Below are 8447 nucleotides of genomic sequence, written 5' to 3' on the forward strand. Positions count from 1 at the left end.
TATCAGATTGTACTCTGGACCTTAATGACAGTTCCTTATCAACAGTTTCAATTACCAATGAATCCCTAATTCGTTCTTCTTTGCCTGCCCACATTTCACAACACTTAGCCATTTGTCACAACATCCTAAGAAAAGCCTTTATTGATCATTCCCTTTTTTGATACATAATCTTCTCAAGTATCCTTTTCACAACAGCTTATTTCTACATTTTTTTTTACCTCCATACTTGAGAACAGGATAGATGTGGCTACCTACTGCTCCCCTACTATGATTGTCTGTTACTGTCCCTGTTACCTCTGGAAGCTTTGTTACATTGTTACCAATGATCGCCTTGTGCAACCTACAACCATAAACCAAAATCAAAACTTGCAGGAACTGTTAAGCAGCAACTACAACTGAGATTTTGATGCTAATGAAATATCTGATGTCATATACACAGCATGATTGACACATACTAACATGGGAATTGGGAACTTCCCAATTCTGGTATTCAAAAATAACAGTGTTACACTTCCTCTGCTATTCTAACCTGGCACATAGGGTCATATGTATTCTTACAACACACTCACTTGGGTGTGGCTTTTCAGATGATCCTTCAGGAGTTCAGCATCCCAAACTTGTAGGTAGAATACTTTCAAGGAAACAGATTTGTATATTAAATAGGGTTACGTTGTTTACGGTTATTTCACGAGCCGCTGGCACATTTACCTTACATTATTTTTTTCCCCAAAAAAACTTGCTAGGGCAGTTTTTTTCAGCAGTAAAAAAATCCACAAAACTCTTCTGTATTACGTGGAACAGGTACAAAGGAAAAAATTGGTTGAACTTAGTAGGTCTCTGTGCAGATCCATTTATTCCAGTAATTTTTTTTTTTTTGGTTTGCACCAAATAAGGTTCCGAGGCTTCTGAAAATTATAAAGCAATAATTGTCTAAGGTGCTTTCTCCAATTAATGTTGCATCTTTCCTCAAAGGACTATGCCAATATAAAGCATGGTTTGTTTAGTTTAAAAAGGATTGCTACAGAAAAGCCTCCTGTACCCTCTTCTTCCATGAAAAGCAGATGGTGTGTTAATGCATAAAACATACAAAAGTGTGTCTTACAGTGTAGTTTCAGACTAAGCTCCGTATGCAGGCTCTTTAAATTAAAATGTTAGTATACAAGCCCTTAGATCTTTCATCTCTTATCTTTCCTCCATCAACAAAAAGTACATGTTAGTAGAAGACAAAACAGCAATTTAAAATCTATGCTGTCTAGCATCTCATTTTGTTTTTAGCAGCATCACCCAGACCTGAGTGACAAAAATCTAGATCAAATCATTAGGAATCACTCCTGGGGTTTTTTTAATTAAATATAAAGCAAAGTTTGAGAGCACCAATAGCAAAAATTAAAACAAGAACTCACCAAAGAGAGATCACACAGAAGAATTAAGCTTCATACTTCCTGTTTCAAAAACATCACAGTCATCAGCTTTCACTGTGAATTAAATATACATGTTGTAGTATGTATACCCATTGCTTTGTAAGCATCTCTCAAGGCAGAACTGGTACCTGCAAAACCTTTGGTCTAGACGAGGCAACAGTAGAGGCAGTGATGGGGGAGTAAGAACACACACCATGTATCCTATATCGAGCACAGGAGTATCAGCAGAGCTCAGCTGGTTGAAGATAACACAAACCAAGCTTTGGTGGGTCAAGATTCAGGTTACCATACCACTTCCTTGGAGAGCATGGAAAGACAGGACACATGGAAGATATTGTTGTGCATGTCTGGTGGAGACTGCCTCATCAGGAAGAAGAGGCAGTTGAGGCGTTCTTCAGACATGAAGAAGGAGCCTTGCATGCTTCCAGTCTCAGCTCTTCTGGAGCTCTGTGACAGATGGGGACTCACACTGGCAAGAAAATGAAAAGATTATTTGACTCAAGGTCACAGGCAAACTGAGGGACAAGCTGGGAAAGGACTAAAAAGCTCCTATTTTAAATGTGTTTGCAGACCACTTCCTTGTAAAGTAATACTATTCTTTCCCTTAGGAGCAAGAAGGATAGAGTCGTGGCTTGAGCCTGGTCAGCAGCCAACCACCCCACAGCCGCTCACCCACCCTCCACCCCACACCTGGGAATGGGGGAGGGAATTGGAGGGGTGAAGGGAGACTCGCAGGTTGAGAGAGAAACAGTTTAATAATGGTTATAACATGAAAACAATGACAGTAACAGAAAATATAAATGGGCAATGCACAACATAATTGCTCACCACCCGCTGAGCAATACCAGCCCGTTCCTGGCTAGCGATCCCAAAGCACCAAGATCCCGCAATCACAATCCCAGAAGTGAGAGAGAGAGAGATTAAGAGAGAGCCACTCCTCTATATAGAGAGCATGACATTCCATGATATGGAATATTTCATCGGCCAATTTGGGTCCGGTGCTCTGGCCGTGCTCCCTCCCTGCTCCCTGTGCACTTGCGCACGGGCAGGACATGGAGAGTTAGAGAGACCTGGAAATCTCAGCAGCAGCTGAAAACATCAGTGTGCTATCAGCATTCTTCTCATACCAAACCCCATGCTGAATCCAAAACACAGCACTATTTTAGTTACCAAAAAGAAACACTAACTCTATTCCAGCCCAAACCAGGACAGATAGTAACTCACCATGCACTTCCTTCTTCCCTAGCATGCGTAAAGGATTTCTCAAACTGGAAAAGAAAGAAGAGAGAGCACCAAATGACCAAATGTATTCTGTGAGCTAGAGACTGGGGAAAAAAAAAATGAGGACTGCTATGTATGGTGACTATGTAAACAGTTAATAAATCAATAGCATGCTCTCTATTAACATATGTTCCCAGAATGGAAAGAGTAATGGATAGATGCAAAATTGTGCATAATTCATGGAATACAGGTATGAGAGTTTTTTCTTTTTTTTTTAGGTAATACAGGTAGTTTTCTTTCTCTTTTAGAGACTGAGGCAATCATCACTGCAAAAAGTTTAATAGCTTTCAGACAATTTTTTTTTGCCACTCTCTTCATTGTCATACCCCATCACTCAAATTTGACGTTTAAATTGAGCCTACAAACCCACTCAAGCCATAGTTCCAAATAGAAGTGTTATCCTCAGGGGCTGAGTCAATACAAAAACAGAAAACCAACGTACCAAAGTATTCCTTAGAGAAGATATCCATTCTGGTAAGAAATGTTTTAAATATGAATAACTCCTTCTAGGAAAAGCTAGAAGAATAATCAATTCTTACTAAAAGAAAAAATCCTAGCAGTCCACAGTTCCAGAAAGAAACTCTATCAATTGGCACAACTGCACTGTAGATGAAAATTTTAAATAAGAGCGAAACATTATCTGTCCATCAGAGCTACAGGATGACAAATGCCCATGCCACAAGCAAGATGCCTCTCAGCTGAAACCTAACTGCTTTAACAAGACTTTCAGAATGCTTTACAAGCAGGACACCGCTGCAGCAGAATGGCAACACCATCTACCACTGCAAATAGCTACTTTTGTTATCTACCAAAACAAGAGCCCTATGTGTTCAATCCAAGATGCATAAACATGATCTGGGTAGTTAGGAATGCTATTGCCCCTAACCTAGGCACATTTCTTCAAATCTCCCCCTGTGCAGCACCTCTAATTACAGTTGAAACTGTTCTTTCTGCATAGCATTTAATGCAAACAGGTATCATCCTCTAAAACATGAGCTGATGTTTCTTACATCTCTGTTCCAGTAAGAGCAGTGTAAACCTTAGTGCTGAAGAGCACATTGCTTTGTTCTGTCTCTGGCCACCTAAATTCCTGGTCCACTAGTAGTAACAACACCAAATACACCCTGTACCAGATTAATTACTCAGCTACATCAGATAAAATGGTGGATAGCATGAGAACTGGATGGTCAGAATGTGGGAAAGTTTTCTTTCTCTATTTTCTTCCAGTGTCTAGAATACTTCACTCATATGCTACTTAGGCTACCAGTACCAAAGGCCTGCAGAATTTAGGCACTCAAGTACCAAATAGCACTTCTGAAGCAGGATGCATATTTGCCATCTAAAACCATAAGTACTTTTGGTTTTCACAGTAAAATTACTTGGATATCTATGGTTGTGTTCATAACACAAAGTTCTTGGGTGACCTGAACAGTAGCTAGCTAACAAAAGCCAATGCAGGTACTCCTCTGCTTGCTTGTGTAAACCCGCTCTAACATGCAAACTCTGGAGAAGACACTGGCTTAAGAGCTACAGAAAATGCTACGTGCCTCAGTGGATGCAACTTACACCTCTCACTTTAAGGTCGTGGTTCTCTCAAGAAGATAAAGTCTTTCCCACTACTGTTTTGGACAGCATAAAAGCCAACAGCTCACTGAAAACGTCAAGTATGCATAACCACAAGAACCCTTTTCTGCTTCTCAGTATTGGTTATCTATTTCCATGTGCAATGTGGTTCTGGTTGTTACGGTCAACTGAACTGAATAAAAATACTCAGGAGTATACAACAATAGGCCACTTCAACAGAAGCTTTGTTTACAATTTGTGCTAAAGTCCATGTTCCAACTGTATTAACACAAAATAATTCCATAATTAATATGAACAAAGGCATAATTTTAACAAGATTTGTATATTTGAAGAAATATTTCAATGCTGACTTCATATTGATTAAACTAAAAGCTTTTTTTTCTTTCTTCCTTTATGTTTTATTCATAAGATCCCCTTTTGCTTTCTCAGTTTAAATAAAGAACTGTGATTATCTGTAAAACTGATTGCATAAAGTAATTAATCATTTTCCTTACGAAAATTCCTGGGTAAATTAAGGATCTTATAATTGAAGGGTTTTCTCTTGTGTAAATGGAACATGCTGAGAGCCTAGACTGAGAAATAAATGTATTGCTCAGACGCATAGAGCTCTTTCTTTTATATCCTTTTACTAGAACTAATAGCTGTCTGACAGTAGTGCAATATTTTTTTAATTAATAGAAATATATTGATATCTTCTTAATAATTTTCTAAACACCAAAATGTTTAGCCAATTTCTTGTAAAATTAATCTAAAACCAACATTACTCTTGTACTCATAGCTTATATTCACCATGCAGGCCAATCATAAACATGGAGGGTAAACTGATGTTTGCTTACAGAGGTACCTCAGCAAACCTAAGATGCAATTGCAGTGCCTTTCTCAGAGTTACACCAATCTGTAGAACACAGACTGTAACGACATCCAAAACTCCAGGTTACAAGTAGTCATTTAACCAAAACACTCCTCATTTTTCTCCTTGATGAAAGCCAATACTGTGTGGTATCAAATAATCGTGTGGAAGGAAAAAGGAAGACTATCAGAAAACCATAAAACATTAAAGAGACAGAATGTATGTGTGCATACATATGAGTGCTTAAGCATACTAAAAAAAGGTAAATATTGAGACTGTTAAACTGAATAGGAAATCAAAACATGTCTGCTCCTTGAGCTCATTAAGAAACAGCATTTTCTCTGAGATTCTTATTGATAAATAGTAGTGAGAAAGAGAAATTAAAAAATATAGAAATGTGTAAGATTTTGAAAACAATAGAAAGGATTCAAAAGGTGGCAAGCAAGATGTGGCTGTTTACGCAACACCCGCTGGAACAAATGTTTGAAACGGTGATGGAATGGTTGGATTCAACCCCCATGGGACAGAAAAAGATTACAAATTTAATGAGAGTTTAAAAGGAGTGCAACTGCAATAAAGGACTGTTTGTACTGATGCTTGATACTAATTTAACTCTGCAATAAGTGGAAAAAAAAAATCTCAATTTCTTATATTTGCTTATTGGAGGGTTGACTGTGGCTCAGAAAATTTTTGCTGTGGGAATGTGCTATTTAGTTCTTACTTACAGCATCATCAAAAATGCCATAGCATGGTTGTGAAACATTACATCTAACACGTTCATCAGAAAAACCTGCAATTAACATAGTATTACCGATTCAGATTTTGAAGCCAAATACTCAATTTCTGCCAAGCTGTCCTATGGATAACATGGGTAAAAAAAACTTCAGAAATTCACAGTGAAATCTGAGATAATGTTATAAACAGCCCATTGCCAAGAAGCCAAAAATATCTGTATCCTTGGCCTATGTGAGTTTCTACTACTCTGACTTAAGTAACAATCCAAGTTATCCAGTGTCCAAGGAGAAGATAATGCAGTTATTAATTCATGCACAGGCTCCCATAATCTATGTCGTTCTCTGGAAGGAGATCCTTTGTCCAGATAATTTGTGTAACAACTCAATGTATAATGTAGTATTTTGGCTTTGTGCAGGAAGTGTTGGGACTGAAAATCAGTATCATCAGAATCAAGGTTATTTCCAAGCCCAAGTAATATCAGAGTCAAAAAAAAGCAGACAAATTAGAACAAGAGCTAATTAAAACCCTTGTCGCAACATCATTTGGGTTTTATAATATTATTAAAAAATTTAGCAAATTTATTTTTATTACTCACAGTCTCTGGTGCTTCCTTGGCCAGGGCTAGATGCAGAAACAGCAGAATATTGAGCTACTATAAAGCCCCCCCTTCCTATGGTGCTGAATGTGAATAAGGATCTTACAGGTGTTAGTCACACTCAAATGATTCAGCTCCCCTATCTCACAGACTTTAACGAGGCCACGATTTCTGTGACAGTCCACGTATGGTCAAGATTTTTAGGCTATGGACCACACAAATCATGCAAGATAACCAACCTAGGATTAACCCAATTAACATGATAACAGACTGCAGCATATCACAGCCATCTTCCTGCTATAATACATTCCTGCTCTCAAAATAGTTAATTAAGTTAGGCAAAGTGTAATGTTAATGACCCTGTACAGCTCCTACAACTTGAGAAAGCCTGAGGAATGCTTCCTACACTAACAAAAGTGGCAAAAATAGACGCGACTACTCCATCTTGCTTTCTTCAAAGAGAGGGAAAAGCAAACAACTCCTACCACTGTATCCTAAGTTTCAGCTTCCTTCCTCAGCAACTGTAAGCCACGTTTCTCTTCAGTCACAACCCTGCGCTCGAATTTTCCTACTCGCGTCATTAGAGTTTAACTACCGGGAGCCTCCGAGGTTCCTGCCACCCAGCGCCGCGGGCCCGGGCCGGTCGCTGGGGGCCCCCGGGCAGCTGCCGACACGCCGCAGCGGGGGCGGGAAGCCGGGCGCTCCGCAGCCGGGCCGCCGGCCCGCCCTGCCCACAGCCCGAGCTCCGCGCTCCCGGGCGAAGCTCCGTCAGCCCTGGAAGCCGCCGCCATCGCCGCCCGCGGCCCCTCTCGGCGACGCGGCTCGGCTCGGCTCGGCTCGGCTCGGCTCCGGGGGCCGGGGCCCGACCCGGCTGGAAGGGGGAAGCGGGAACGGGACCAGCGCGCCCGGGGGCGGTGGCCGCACAAAATGGCGGCGCCGGGGGGCGAGGAGCGGGGCCCGGCGGTCCCAGTTTCCCCAGTCAGTGAGAGAATGGCACCTCGAAGCAGCGAGGTGTCTGTGCCTGCCTGCACAGAGCACACGAGCTCCCAGTACAAGTATTCTGAAAACAGGACTAGAAACTTACTTTATCAGTCTTATGTTCAAGTAATTTTCCTACAGTGAGAGGTGTGGAGGCAGACATTTAAGAAATGCGTTTGAGGATCTGCATCTTTAGTGGTGAAGGTTTCTCAAAAGAACTTAAGCATCTAGTAAAAATTTTAACAGTGCTAAAGGGCTTTACTTTCATTACATGCGGTTCTCATCTACATTTTTTGTTGTCCTTCCTGCCAAGAACAGTCAGCTTTCTTTAGGTGAAATACTGAAAGCTGTATTGGTAATCTAATTTGTAGTAGTTGCAATGATAATTCCCGTGGGCATTCCGGGTTTGGGTGTATTCGTCTGTGTTCTCAAACTGCACAACAGGGATAACATACCTTGGTTTTCCAGGAATTTTGAGAGTTTTAAATATGGGAGAATTGCTCAGCTAAAGATACAGAAGTATGTGAGTATTATAGACAGACTAGTTGAAAATGTGTAAATGTAAATCAGAAAAGGAACAAACTGTTACTGAAATAGCAAGAGGAAAACCATGAACTACTATGATTTTTTCTTGATCATTCTAATGATAAAAAAACAGAAAACTTTTACTGTTAAAGCAAAAGTTGCTGAAATTTTATACTCAAGAGAAAAAGCCAGTCAAGATATTTTAACATGGGCTCAGTATTTTAAGATCCACTCTTGTTCTGTTTGCATAATAAAGATAGCTATCTTTATTTCCATAATTTAAATGGAGAAATAAGCATAGAAGGTTACCATTTAAGTTTACATTATGCTGAAATACTTTTTGATTCCTAGAGAGTTAAATCTTTATTCATGCTATAAGCATCACAACAACTTTATTAAGTGTGTACCATTATACAAGGCTGCATGCCAAAACTTGTAAAATGTCAATGTTGTGTTTTTCCTGGAATCTTATAATTAA

General features: G+C 39.9%; 1 long non-coding RNA gene across 2 annotated transcripts; it reads right to left on the reverse strand.

The window, feature by feature from the left end:
• Positions 1 to 1409: 1409 nt before the first annotated feature.
• On the reverse strand, positions 1410 to 7242 carry LOC116962805. Of its 2 annotated transcripts, none has more exons than XR_004407828.2 (3): positions 6952 to 7242; positions 2646 to 2689; positions 1410 to 1890 (listed from the first exon to the last, which is right to left on the reverse strand). It is a non-coding gene; the product is annotated as an uncharacterized LOC116962805 (long non-coding RNA). The 2 variants fall into 2 exon arrangements; XR_004407829.1 differs by lacking the exon at positions 6952 to 7242 and adding an exon at positions 6467 to 6643.
• Between the last annotated feature and the right edge of the window lie 1205 nt (positions 7243 to 8447).

The sequence above is a fragment of the Tyto alba genome, unplaced genomic scaffold (assembly GCF_018691265.1).
Source record: "Tyto alba isolate M040663 unplaced genomic scaffold, T.alba_DEE_v4.0 Super-Scaffold_23, whole genome shotgun sequence".
Lineage (NCBI taxonomy): Eukaryota > Metazoa > Chordata > Aves > Strigiformes > Tytonidae > Tyto > Tyto alba.